The following is a 15,095-nucleotide window of genomic DNA, read 5'->3' as shown; positions in this document are numbered from 1 at the left end:
AAACAGGAAATCAGTGGGTGGGGTCCAGTTGAACACCCCCCTCCCTCAAAAGAAAGGATAAGGGGCAGAGGTCAGCCAGTGTGCAACTAAGAAACTATTGTTTGGCCACAAGCCGATGAAAACACCTGTCACACAAAAAGGCGGTTTCCATAGAGCCACTTCAGTGAAAGAAGGAAAGGAAAGGGGGGAGGAGAGACAATGAAAGGAAAAAATAATCATCCTTCTGTTCTTTCTTTTAGCAACACAGAGGAAGGCAACAGCTTCGAGGAAGCGCTGTTGCAGACGACATTTATCAGTGGTTAAGTTGAGGCTAAAGGCGCTGCTCTTTAACAGAAAGCCACTTGCTAAGCTCCATCACGTGGAGGAAAAGTTCAACCACAGAGCAATGCACAGGCCTTTTACCCTCATTGTCTGTGCTCCGTCTGCTCTGTGAGCCCAGGCCTTCACTCACTGACACTCAAGTATGTACAAGGAAAAGCAGCTCCGAGGCGCACGGGAAAACTCATAACTGTGGTCAGGCATATGATCCACTCTGTCACAAGTCCGTGACAAAGGCCTGGGCTCTGACTCACAGTTTTCCGTCTGAACCAGCTCATTTGCCTTGGTCCAAACCGAGACATATTTCTGTTATTACCCTCATATCAGCAGTGCTGCCCTGACTCACTGCCCGGCTGTGTCACACACTTCAACTGCACTCAGCTTCCTCAGTTCCTCTGCTGTGCTGAAGCAATCTGTGATCAAGCTAGAAACAATACTACCAACAAGAAGTCCAGACCATGTCCCACCTGAACTGCTACACCAGCTACTTCACATCCACTGTGTTAAGGGTTAGGGTTGCATTTAAGCCATGTTTGAACAGTTTAGGTTGTGCTTTAGCCATTTGATAGACCTAGAAATTAGAGGATGTCCCTTTCAAGTGAAGTCACATACACGTATTCTAGTCTCACACCTTTTCAGTTATAAACCGAACCACAGAGTCTGCCGATATGGACACGTAAAATGACCAATCTGCACTGATATATTACCAACCTATTCAATTGGATTCTCTGTCTCTACTCAGGACTGTGTAGATTTTTTTGTGGTTTAGCTGCGGCCTCTTGAGTGACACCTGTTCTCTATAAATGATCTTACTGTTTCAGTCAATTTCACATGAATTGTCCAATAAAACATTTATGTAACCAACATCTGGTTTATTACTGTTTTCCATAGCTGCTTGGATTAATTTAACTAACCAAAGCTGCAAGTACAACTGTAAAAAGGAAAAAAAAAAAGCAAAATGTAAAAGTGTGTCTGATACATTTAGTCTCTTGCCTTTAATTAAGTCCATAAAATCAAGTCTAATACAGGCATTCTGGTCTTAGTTCTTCCATTATAAGCTTAAACCTACCCCTACATGTTCACTCAGGGTTTGGAATTGATGCAAAATCATCTTGTGACAGACTTAAATGGTTCAGTTTGTTATTCAGCCTTTCAGTTTCCCCAAAAATAAAGCCAGCAATATTGATGACAAAGGAAAAAATAAGTGGGCAGACATTTCACACAAATATTTAGCACCAACTAAAATAATACTCCAAACATATTTCAGTGAATATGAAAAATTGTAATGAGCAGATCTTGTGCTGTTGCCTTTGCCAATATGTCATGTACAGAATTCACACAATGCTGTGTTAAACTTGGCTCCTTGTCCTTTTCCCCACTGTGTGTTGTTCACAGAACCCACAGCCACTGGATTACTGCAAGACATTTGACAATTTATTTTTGTTAACATAAACACCCAAAATAAAGAACCATTGTGTACCCAGCAATCAGTCCATCATTAACGTCTGATGTCATGTCTGATAGAAATCTGAACTTTATATTCGACCCTACAGAAGTCTCCAGTGTGTCCGCAGATACCAAACATGTCAGGCTGAATTACAGGAACCAACAACTTTTAACCAACATTATGTGGAGCCATAATTACATGGTTCTGTGGGTTCACATATCTGCACCACCAGAGCTTCAATCAAGTGTTGAAAAAAGACATTATACAGTTAGTGCATTTGGACATATGGGCCATTTAAAGCCTCGGTAAAACTATGCACACAACAATCATCGAGATGTATAATTTAGGGTCTTATGTATGTAATAGTAAACAGCATTTAGTAGGTATTAGCAATTAATTTTGAAATATTGTCATTTCCATTTCTAATCTGTCTGATAATGGGTCTACATTGGGTGTGGTTAGAGTGATTTGTTGCATAATTAATACCATAAAACATAAAAAGAATATCCCAGTTGTTCCACTCAAATTAACAAGCTATCATTAGCTACTGGCTGCTTGCTAAGTGTCTATCTGCTCTCTGCCCCATTGTTTATTCAGCCTCTCTAGATCCCAGAGTCCCAAAAACAGAGACTATTTGTTTGCTGCTAACCATAGATACAGTTAAACTATGTCTCATAGGTAACAGACCCATCTGTGTATTACTACACTAAATTTAAGGTCATCCGACAGATTTGTTTGGCACATTTAAACAGTGTTATGGTGTAGCTAAGTTACTATCCACCAATGTGTCAACAGTCTTGAGAAATGGTCTAGACAGGAAAATGAGCAATTTTTGGGCTTATTATTATAATCATTATTATCATTATCATCATTATCATTATTATTATGAGTGCTTATTTTCACTTAGATTCTTGTGGATGCTTATTGATATTCAGCTTTGAAATCATATATGCATTAACATGCTTTAAAGTGGACTATAAGGTCACCCGGATGAAACATGACCAATAAAAAACATTATTTTTTGGTTTTGGCTTCATAATGGTGGTCCTACATAGAACTGTTACAGGTTCAAGGATTAGACTATCACAGTCTCTTACCAAAGACTGCTCCTTCTGTGAGAAGATTTGTCTTGCTAATACAAAAAAAACCAACAACAACAACAAAAAAAAACATATCGTCACATCCTTTTAGAAATTATTATCCTTGTAAAGCAATTTGGAAAAAACCTGACCAAAAAGCTTAAAATAGAACATTAGTCAACTGATGACCAACTGCAACCATCAAATCTAAAATAGTCAAGTATTCTAATTCTTTCATTTACATTTATTTGCCTAAAGTGGTGACCATAATGGGTTCTCTGCCTAAAATGTATGGTAGGGAAAATACTGGTTTATGTAAAATCTGCCTGGTGTAATTTTTGTCAAATAAGACACAGAACTGCAGTTTTTATTGATATGTTGAGCACCAATAAATTATTCTTCTTCATTAGGTACTGGAAGTATTGTTATGCTGATACCAAATTAGTGGCACAAAATAAATGGAGAAAAACAATTAAACTGCTAATTTTAGTCATTTAGGTTTTATGTAAATAATTGCCAATGACATTTTATAGCCCTTTGCACAGTGTCGCTTCCAATTAACTCTCAAAATAGCTGAAATCTCCCTGGCGCCTGGTGCAACTGGTCAAAGTATAACAAAACAAGTTTTTCTGTAGTTGTCAGTTCCAGTATTCAACCAAAGGTCTTGACAGCTGACTTGTAAACACAAATGAAGGTGCATCAACAGCAGCAGGTTACAAGCTTGTCGTCCCTGTGGACAGTGTGTCTGTGTGCGAGTTGGTCCCAGGAGATGCACTGGAGCAGAAACTGGGAGCTCAAAGCCATAATCTGCACTAACAATGGCAGAGTGGGAGGTCTGCTTCACAAACACACAAGCTTTTAAGGACTGTGAGAGGAATCTGCTGATGGAAAAGCAAAGCAAGCACACAACACACATGTATGCATGTATGTAGACATGGAAACCGTGGCACTAACAACCACTAAAGAAACCTTCAGTGCATCAGGTGCAAGCGTCGTCTTCTGACATCCTAATCCTGCAGTAGCATCTCTCCTACCCAATTAATTGTGGCTTTTCGACAAAGCCAACAGACGTTACAGCACAAATTACCCCTTCATTAAACACCCTTGTGTTATTTCAGCTCTTTATCGGGGCCAGGCGACCATGAATATCACAATTATGATGTTTAAGGCTGTCGCTGGTGACACATGCATCTCCGCCTCTGTTTCCTCTCACAGCCTTGTACAGTGTTTGTGGATGAAATGTGACTGAAACTGCCAGAGTGCAAGACTTTGTATCACACACTGGGCACATGAACACTTTATCAAGAACAACAAACGCTGAAATGAATGTCAATTTCATTATTTAAAACAATTTTCAGGAGGGCCGTGAGAATCGAGTTCCATGGGAAGAAAAACTGTTACAAAAACCAATATTATCAGAACACCACATTACAGATACAAGTACAAATTTGGGATAGTAAGCCTTTTAAAATGTCACTAAACACTAATATATTCACAATTGGAGATGCTTCTTAATGACAGTGACAAAAATGTTACTTACTTTCAATATCTCCTAATAATAAGCATGGACACAGGCTAAATACTCTATCATTTCCCCCCAATTTAAGAGCCACAGTATAGTGAACATGACTAAAAAGAGAAATGTACATTGAGTTATACATACTGAAACTATGCTCGGTAGGTGCTGCTTGACCAAACTAGAAATAAAGAAATTGCTTGAACATTTTACTAATTTCCTGTTAGTGCTGATTTTTAGCTGAACTTATCCATGTTTAATCCTTCGTCTCAATTGCCTACAACTATGATTACAGCCTGTACACCCATTCATGTGCAGAGTACTCTTTCCACAAAAATCTGTCCATGTTTCTAAAAGTCTCTACTCAGTCTTTTACAGCAGTGTATTCCTATGATAAAAGGTAGCCTTTATTGTTTTATATTGTTTGTATTATAGTTATGCTTTTATGATTGATGAACACTTTCAGCAGTTGATTTGTTTCAGCAGTGGTTGTTCTTAAAGTGCTTCTTTAAATAAAGTTGAGTTCAGATAAGGCTGTAGAATCAGTCAACATCAAAAGTGACCATTTCCAGGCACAACGCAGAATCCAACACAAACATAACAGATATGACAATGAGCAAATGTTGCAGACTGAACCTTTAAACACTTGGTCTGGAAGCTAACATTAGTCACTGCTTAATATTAAACAGATTCTTTCAGGTTTTAATACAGACATCAACTTTAAGATTTCCCCTTAGTCTCTGATTAGACCAGCAACAGAACTGTAAAAATATGTATTTAATTACCAAGAAGATTTCGAGAGACACAAATTACATGGAAAAATCTGTTTTAGCTAGCAAAAACAAATACACCTATTACAGTAAGTAGCCATATTTTCCCACTTCCCACTAAAACAAATCTGGTTTCTGGTTCAGATCAGGCAATGACAGGAGTGAACAGGCCTGAAGTGAAGGACTCTGGAAGTGCTGCTGGGCCTCAGAGATGGCACATGAGAGCAGGCCTTTATGGCAAACAGCTGCTGAATGTGACTTTGTGAGAACAGTCAATAAAAGTGTTGCATTTGTTATCAAAGGTAAATATGTGACCTTATCTAACAGACGGATGACCTCACTGCACATCAAACAATGCAACCAGTGTATGAGAAGAAGCAGCTTTTCACTGTCGTTTACAACTCCAAGTTTCTCAACAGCATCTCTAATTCCAAGTGAAATTCCTGGGAAACCCCATAACTCTGTCTCACTGCTGTGCACATTACATCTGATCTGCTGTTGTTCCTCTGATTAACCTGAAGTTAATGGGTACTTCCCTGTGAAAATAACAGACATGGGTACGGAAATTAATTGTGTGTGTTCTGATTCACACTGTTTCCTTACCAAACAAAGCTGATCAAAGGGCAATATGGCAACTGTAATTCAGTACAGCAAAAAGCTGCAATTATATGGATGAGTTGACATTGTTTTTACAAGTTTTATCTAACTAAATAGAGCCTTAAAATCCCACAGTATTTTAATGTTCTTGGACATAATTGTACACTCACCCACAGCTGAACTCTAGTTCTTTGGGAATTAATTCAACTTTCAAATTTTTCTTATTAATAAAGCTTGACCTTTATCTGCAGAGCTGTTCTGTGGAAGTTGTTGAAAAGAAAGTCTGAATAACTACACTGGAACCTTATTTTTTGCAGTAAACTTTTGTCTCATTTGGATAAAAAGCCAGGTGCACTGGAAATATGTAATTTATGTGTTTTTTTTAATAGTATAACAGGCAGTAGTATGGAGATTAAAGGTCAATAAAACAGCAATAAAAGACTAAAGGTAATTATTCTATGTTTACACGTTGGCCAATTCCATTTCTAATCTAGCCACTGTCTAGGTAGTGCTACAAACTGTTGCCCCCATAGACTAAGCATTGAGAGAGATTTGGGAGTGGGCCTGGGAATTTAACAGAAAAATAACCCACAATCTCTTGGATAGGCTGTGGATCATAGATGTAGGTACATTAAACACGTTAGGTAAGAAAAGGAGTGCATTATTTTGACAACGAACCAAAGACTGGAAGTTAGAAATGACACTTAATATATCTTTGGGGTGTTGAGCTGATAAATGCCCTAAATTACAATGACATACATTTGGCCAAGTAGCCAAATTTTCACACAGGCGTGGACCAAATTAGGTTTCGGGTACAGACACCTCCCATTGAGGAAGCTGCCATTAATGGTCTTCTGTCCCACATTGTACTGATGTCATCAAATTCCCAGCATATCAAGCAAGACCTGCAAGTTCAGAAGGGAGTCAGCAGAGGAAAACAAATGAGCATAAACATGCCTGGACAGGACAAAAAAACAACCACGAGAGAAGGCAGTCAGACCAGCAGAGCTGCTGCATGGCTGGTGTCTCTGAGCGACATAGTGAACTTCAGAGTCAGAATGAGTGGCCAGGAAATGCCTGGCATCCAAAACATTCTACTTATGGACTTATGCAATCAGCAGCTATGCTAGCACTTGCTGTGAGACGACAAAAAAAACTGCAAAGATACCAGCCGCTCCCTGACTAACATCAGTCATCAACTTGACAGTGAAAGTACAAACTTTAATTAATTTAACAAATAAATCAATAAATAAAGCATGTTGTCATATTTGGAGTAAAGCCTGTCTGACAGCAGCTGTTAAAGGAGAACCAGCCTGCAAACATCGTCCAATCACAAAACAGGATCTCCTATACAGTGATCTCATCCAAATGTATTGCAGATATTAACTGAATTTCTAGAAAACAGGAAAAGGGAACTTTCATTTCCCCCCACAAACGTTACGCTAATTTCTGGACTTGGGCAAAAGAGAAAAACTGTAGACTGAAACAACCAATACTTATCAATAATGCTCTCAGATAAATCATATTTTCATCATCATAATATCACCATGATGCATGTAAATACAGTGCAAAAGACTGCCTGAAACAGTATGAAGGAGGATACACAATTTCTGATGACTAAGGAATAAATCTCTATCCATGAATGCAGCGTGCAGAAGCAGCTTGTATACATTTTTACTACTGATATGTTCAGATAGCTTCAACCTGTGATAAAGAGGATTACTTTTTGCAGTAAAACTGCTGTCAATGTATAAAAATGCCAAGTTCAACTGGTATCAAAAACTGTTTTTCTCTTCAGTAGAAGCCAAAGTGTTGTATTAATACTAGTGAAAATCTCTGAACAGTCCCCAGGCCAAAGAGCCATGCAGTCTCATGTTATGCATAAAAACAGCTGGATGGTAGTGCACTTACGAAAACCCCTTGAGTTTAACCACACAAAAACAACACCTCTGTGATGTTCAGTTGACATCAATGAACCAGTGTTTGTACTGATGATGGAAATGAGTCCTTTTTGGGTGTGATTGGTGTCATATGAGAGAACTGTGTGTGTATGTGTGGGGGGGCATCAGAGCAGCATGAAACAGAAACCATCAGGTGTGTTTTAAAGTATGCAGGCACTTTTCAGACCAAGTGGGGATGAAAACACAAAGCACTTTTGTATATTTTCAAATCAAAGAGTGCAGAGTTTCGAAGACAGAGCAGTAAATGAGTTTGCTGTGTACACAATAACAAACAGAGATGCCTCCTTCCACTGTCCCAAACACAACAAATGAGATCTTGTCAGTTTTGGGTGTGGCCTGCAGGATATCATATCTCCCACCAACTCTCTGCCTCTTTCCTGTAATCAGAACCGGGAAGAGACAGAAGAAGCAGCAGCACACAGAGTTTACATAAAGAAAAAATACTCCGATCCACATTGACAACACGGGAGAACAAAAGTCACCGTCTCTGAATGCAGGGACACTTTGTAGAGATAAACAAGAAACACATTCCAGTGTTGTGATACTAGTATCGCCGCAAATTGTACAGGAAGATGTTGTACATTTGGCAGATCTGTCACAGTACAGAACAACTGCTACAGGAGGAAGGAACCAAGGATAAGCACACGAGAGCAGCAGAGTTAAACATGTCAATGACACACCCTGCTGACGGGTGACTCCCAGGATGCAACAACGATGGCTCGTACTGAAAGAAAATACTTGAGACTGGAGTGCAACTACCATCAAAATAACAGTCTCAATAAACATGATCAGGGCTGCAACTGATGAAACCTTTTATCTTTGATTCATCTCTTGTTTTTCTTGAGTAATTAATTGTTTAGGGAAATATCGATCAGTGTTTTGCAAAGCCCTTAGAGGTCTTATTTGGTACAAAACTCAAAACAATATGCCACTTAGTGTCATGGAGGAGGACAGAAACCAGAAAATATTAATATTTAATGAATAAGAAGCTGAGAATTTACTGATTTTTCTTTAACAATCTTTACCAAATTTAATGTAATAGTTGAGAAATGATGAGCAATTGCAGCTGTAAGGATGACACACTTGAATCCTCACAATTGGTTAATTTTATGGCAAGTGAGAATATTTCTGTTGGCACACAAACCACTTCTCTAAATTCAGCATTTCCAAATCCTACAGTCAATTTGTTATTGTTCTAGAATACAACTTGCTGAATTAAACTGCAAACACGTGGAATCACTACTCCTCCTCTTACTTATCCATTCAGTTGCCCGAGGCCAATACAATATCAGAACAGCTTTCAAAAGGCAGCAGCAGCTTTAACGATAACAGACAAAATATTGCAACTTGTCATTTAAAAGTGGACAACACAGCAATCTCTGTGATACTTTTCTGGCTCATTTTAACCCATATTCTTTACTGTGAGGGCCATGTTACTTTTTACATACCTATAATTTTTTACTTTAACATAATCCCATAACATTTCGTCAAGCAATTCATCATTTTCACTGGCAACAACAACAGATTTAACACTTGAATAAGCAGCAAATTGAGTAATGTTGAACAACAAAGTGCTGTGTAGAGTGGATTGCAATGAGACCCAAATTAAATGGGTGTTCCTTCCTTAGAAACAGTGTTGTAGTCAGACCACCAAAACCACGGTCTATCGAGACCAACAAAAGACCAAAACTTTGAGGGACTGAGACTAAATCAAGACCAGACCCGAAAGGCCATTACAGAAAACAAGTTCTTCCAGTTTTTGATATGACCAGACCAGTTCATCCTCTTCCAATAACACTGAAATAACAATCACCTCTTTTTTTTTTTTTTTTTTTTTTTTTTTTTTTTAAAGGTGAGATAAGGCAAAACCTCAATCAACCACAAGGAGGTTTCCACTAACGGAACAAAGTCTGGTGTATGTAGTGTTATTTATGAGTCAAGTTAATGATGACGCAGTAATAATGTTAAATATAATCAGAGACTGCAAAGGAAGTTTAGTGACAATTTCAGAAATATGGTTTTGACCAGTCTTAAAATAAACTCCAGATCCTCTTTCTATGAGTAATATTACAGCAGAACGTGATACCTTCAAGAAGTGGTTTTGAGACCTTTGAGGTCATGTCTCGTTTCAGGAACTACCACAATCTATTAGCATGAATAAAAACTAAATCAAATACAACCATAATCTTGAAAAATACATTTGACCACCAACACTGGACAACTGATCAACTCATACAATGATCCCAAATGTCAGAATTACTGGGAGATGGTTGCTGCCAATGATAATATTGTAATAAATACCAGAACAATGAAGTGTTATGGAGTACAAAAATAGATCTGGAACTTAGCCCAGTGAAATTTTTTGGCATTAAATGTAGCTAATCTCTGATATCGGGACCTTCTCTGTGCTGTCATCACGAGCTCTGACATTTCTTTTTACCTCTGATCAAAGTCTTGCAACTAAATCACTGTGACCTGTGAAACAAGGGACAGTACTTGAAGCTGTGGTGTAGAATTTATCACCTTTTACTAATGGCACTCCCTGTCCATCTGCCCTTTCCACAAATACAACATCGTCCACCAGTACCGTCAACAACAGTGTAAATTAGCTCATAGCTCACATTGTTTTTGTTTGTATTGCTGCTGCTGTCCTATGTTGAACAGGATGCTGATCTTAGTAGGATTCTCCTGGTCAAATGAGATAAACAAGATGCTCTAGCATACTGACACTAAACCCTGATGGGCAGAAGACATTTTATAGCATTTCAACTTCCTATGCCATCTCATTAGCAAACCACTTTTCCTGTCTGATAATGTGTTGCACATTGGGGAAGGCAAAACAGGAATCAAGTTAACAGTTAACAACGCTTAACACAGCGTGACAGTCTGAGCAATATTTTGTGTTTGAAGTTTACAAGCAAGGTGCGCCTCTTGGGTTAGATAAATTAACTTTCAGGTTCACAGTTGAAAAAAAAAGGATGTCCCTGAACTTGTAACAGCAAGTCCTGCCTTCATACTCATACAATTTCCACAGATAGTTCAGAAATCCCTGCTTTTGTTCAAGACTCTCCTTCAAAAAGCAGATTGTAAATTCAACAGGTGAGCACATCTGTCCTGCCTGCCCTGCATTTATTTGGGAGGAGCCTCTTATTTTGCCTCCATAAAGGTGGACTTTAGCATGCAGGTGGAATATCACTACAGAGAACAAAGGCTTTTTGTTTGGCTAGTCTTGTGCTGGTGCAGGTGGAAGGACACAGTCTGTCCTTCAACCCACATTATTAGGCATTTTCCCTGCTCAACAGTCTGGTGCTGAACAAAGTTTTACTTTCACAATTAAAATTATTATAACTTCGTATGCAAGTGCAGTATGTAGCTGACAACAATGAAGTGTGCAAGATGCAACACATATTTATGCACTGATCTAAATAATACACATTCCCAGCTTCTGTGAATCAGCCGATACATAGTATGTGGTATCTAAAGCCTTATACGTCACTGTGTGGAAAAGACTGACAATTAATTTATGTATAAAGCAGTATCCTTTTATACTTTAAACATCATTTTCTTTCTTTATAAAAAACATGTTAACAACAAATTAACCCTAAAAGACCTAAGAAATAAACCCTTAAAGACCTCAACAGTTGCCGGTGAGCAAAAGCATCTATTGATCTAAAATATTTAAAAACCTCTGAACCGCTGATCCTGTCAGTACAATTAAATAATTCAGCCAAAATTCCATTTCTCCGCTTTTCATTGTCATAAGATATGACCCATGTGGACATTTAGAGGCCAAGTAGTGAACATGGAGACACCATCATTTTCTGCAACACTGATTCACCAGTAAAACCCATGTAGTTTGATAAATGACAGTGGTTGTAGATGGTTGTTTTTACATTCAGGTTGCCGGCAGTCATTTTCTCTTCAGTTTTCTCCATTTGGGCAGAATAACCCTTGGATTTACTCTGAGCTTTTGTGAATATCTACATAAGTAAAATAAACATAGGAAAACACCTGATTTTCACTACAAAATGAAGAGGATAAGATAAACAGTGATCACTTAGGAAAGGTTAGAAGTAGAGAAAAATTTGCTCTTAAGTCACCACAAAATAGCTGTTGGACTTTATTACTTTTCACTAGTCTGTGTATATGTACCAGTGGAAACAGCATGGCTCACACATGTAGTTGTAAACATGGAAAAACACAGAACTTAACTGAATAGATTGGACTGGATTAGAGTCATAGTCACTGACACCCAATTCAGTGGTTCAGATCAGTATCAAACACATATCCAGTATCAGAGCATCCCTTGAACCACACCCACTTTCACCCAAACACACTCTTGTTCTTGCAGCCCTTTATATTGGCATTAGTTTTGGTAACTAAAGGTTACTTGTTTCAGTTTGGTAAATTATCTAGTATGACATAAAGAATGAGATGGAGTTTAGGTAGCACAGTGATGCATTCGAGGTGGCAATGTGACCATGACAGCAAATCAATAGAAGAAACCATAAAACTGAAACATTATGGCATTAAAAATGATTTAAGTCGCATTGTAGTCAGGGTTTTCCTTGCACAGAGAATTACAAGAAACAAGTCACCTGTGTTAACTTCATTATGCAGAAAATATGTTGATTAAATGAAATGACCAAGAGCAGAGATAAGTGGTTTGGTTAATATTATGGTAAAATGTCCATGAAATGTCAAAATATTATATCTGACATCAGTTCTTTTTTTACATTCTGTCCTATAGTGTCAAGTGCTCAGTGATATCAAATCAGTAGGAATGTTTACGTACTTTGGCAGTAAACAACTGAATAAAAGGAGTTTTTAGAAAAATACTGTAGATACCCCCACTGATCTCTTATTTCTCGTATAGACTTGCAGGCAAGCAGATAAATAGTCTGTCAATCTATGATTAAATTAACTGAGATATCTTCTGATTTAATCACTTGAGGAAGATATGTTTAATAAATTAATGAGAAACTGAACGATTACTATACTGCTATTCAGTCATAACAACTGAGATTCTTTATCAAGGAACCAAAACATATGTTTGTCTAAGTAGCCTAACACATAAAGACCCAAATATACACCAGTGACCAAAAGCATCTACTGATCTAAAATGTTTAATAACTTTAGATCCGCTAATCCTATCAATACATGTAAATAATGGGTGTAAAATACAGTTTGTCATCTTTTTCATGGTCATCAGATATGACCCATTTAGACGTTCAGAGGCTCCGTAGTTAACGTGGAAACACTGTCATCTTCAGTAAAACCCATGGAGTTGGATCACTGACAGTGGATGGAGACACTTGGTTTATGTTCAGTTACTTATATATTTTCCTGAAAAAGTCACTTTTTCTCAAGTTTTCCCAGTTTTTGGTATGATAAGCCTCAAATGTAACCTCAGCATGATGATTGAAGTACATGATCAGTAAAATAAATACTGGGAAATACCTGATTTTCACTGAAAAAAAAGCAAAATGGAGAGGATAATATTTTGATAAATGGTGATAAATCACTTAAGAAAGGTTATATATAGAGAAATCCCACCTCTTCAGATCATCATTTGGAAACTGACTGCCTGTTCAACCTCATCCACTCTCATCTACCTTCTCTTGTGTGTTTTCTTTTGTCTGTATTTGTCTCTGTATTTGTTCTTTGATTACCATTTAGTATTAACTCTGTATCTGTCTACCCATTTCATGTATGTTTGTCCCTTGGCTGTTTATTGTAAAGCGTCTTTGAGTACTTAGAAAAGTGCTATATAAAACCGATTTATTATTATTATTATTATTATTATTATTATTATTATTATTATTATTATTATCATAAAAATCATTTGGAAACTACCACAAAAGTAGCACTGAGTCTTTATGGGTTAAATATAGGTCACAATATAGGATCACCATTTCTGTCTAGATTCATAGAGTATAAAAATATGCTTTGCAAATATAAAAAAAAATTGGGAAAACAAGAGTTCTAATACCACATTGTTAAAACCTGAAAATGTTTATATACAAGTCTCTCAGAAGCCCAGCATCTTAAAAAACAATGTTACTTTATCTCTAGATGGAAAAATATGTAGGTTGATTGTTGTTTTGTGAGTTTTCCTGAGGCAGACATTCAGGTGAAGCACCACTCACTTCCTCATAATTCCCCCTCCTCTGCCCAAACACACATTACTCATGCCTGAAACCAGCCCGTTGACTCTTAAAGGCCTTACTAACATACCTGCTGGGGAGACACACCTTGCTGTAGTTATACGTTTCCGTAATTATGCAACACAGGCTGTAACTACAACTCACCTGGCGACAGAGTGAGGTTCACATGAAAATAGCTGTGGTTTTTCCCCACACACACAAAAGGTATCATAGTTGGAGTTTCACGTGAATTTCTTCAATGAGCTGGTGTTTTCCAAGCAGACTTGCTGTCATTATGCCCAGGTACCTGCTAACGCCTACCAAAGCCTCTCACTTGGACTCTTCACTCCCAACAAAAACACCGTAACCAGGTCCTCTACAAAATGTGTTAAGCTTTAATTTAATTTTCACTTAGTTATTTACAACAACAGCAACTCTAATTCACAATCACCGACTTCTTCAACCAGTCATATGGGTGTGTTGATGAAGTGCATGTGGTGTAAAAACAACCAAACAAGCAAACAACACAAACACAATCCAAATCTGTGTTAATCATTACCACTTAAGGTTAATGACTGTTTTTATGGAGTCTGAGTTTTGCCCAACGGCAGTCAAAGTACTGGCACAAGTTAACCATATGGTCAGCATTAAGCAGATACTACATATCTTCAATGGCGAATTCAAGAGTTAGTGTAAAAGGACTTAGCTGCTAGCTTGATTTAAATAAGTGTGCATATTAGCTGCCTTGTTTTGGGGAATAAAGGTTAGCCAGCTAGCCGGTGACCAACTGGAAGAATTCAGCCAGGCTACATGAAGCCACTTTGCTAGCATTAGTTAGAGCCGTTCAGGTGTCCGTGAGAAAACAGGTGGCAGTGATGAACAGTTCAACTGTTGACCAGCTGCCTCACACGCCAACACCTGCAAGCAACAGTTTTGTGTAGTGTAGTGTTGAGGTGCGGGCCCAGCCTCCCAACCCACCTGATTCAATACGGCCGTTGCTCAGCCGATGTCCACAGTTCACAGCTGCTGAACAGGTCTCCACCACCGGCTACAGTCCAGTTGTATGGTCAGTAAAGGGCTCTCTCCTCCAACGAAGTAGTGAACTGTTACCGCAAGAAAAGTAAGTACTCCCAGGACCCAGCGACAGCGTACTTGCCGATTAACCACCACGTCTTGGAACTAAAACCCGGAGTGCTGCTCTTTCTTTTTCCACCGCTGCGGTGGTAGCCTCTGTGTTTCCTGCTAGGCTAAACTTCACTGC

General features: G+C 38.2%; 1 protein-coding gene across 1 annotated transcript in view; it reads right to left on the bottom strand.

Annotated features, from left to right (window-relative positions):
* The window catches only part of llgl2 (LLGL scribble cell polarity complex component 2), a 41,215-nt gene extending 26,134 nt beyond the window's left edge, over positions 1–15,081 (bottom strand). The window contains 1 exon segment of the mRNA XM_030163387.1: positions 14,813–15,081. The gene's annotated coding sequence lies outside the window, so the exon portion shown is untranslated.
* Between the last annotated feature and the right edge of the window lie 14 nt (positions 15,082–15,095).

The sequence above is a fragment of the Sphaeramia orbicularis genome, chromosome 19 (genome assembly GCF_902148855.1).
Source record: "Sphaeramia orbicularis chromosome 19, fSphaOr1.1, whole genome shotgun sequence".
NCBI classification, from domain to species: domain Eukaryota; kingdom Metazoa; phylum Chordata; class Actinopteri; order Kurtiformes; family Apogonidae; genus Sphaeramia; species Sphaeramia orbicularis.
Note: the sequence above shows the minus strand (reverse complement) of the source record. Positions and strands in the feature narration are given on the sequence as shown.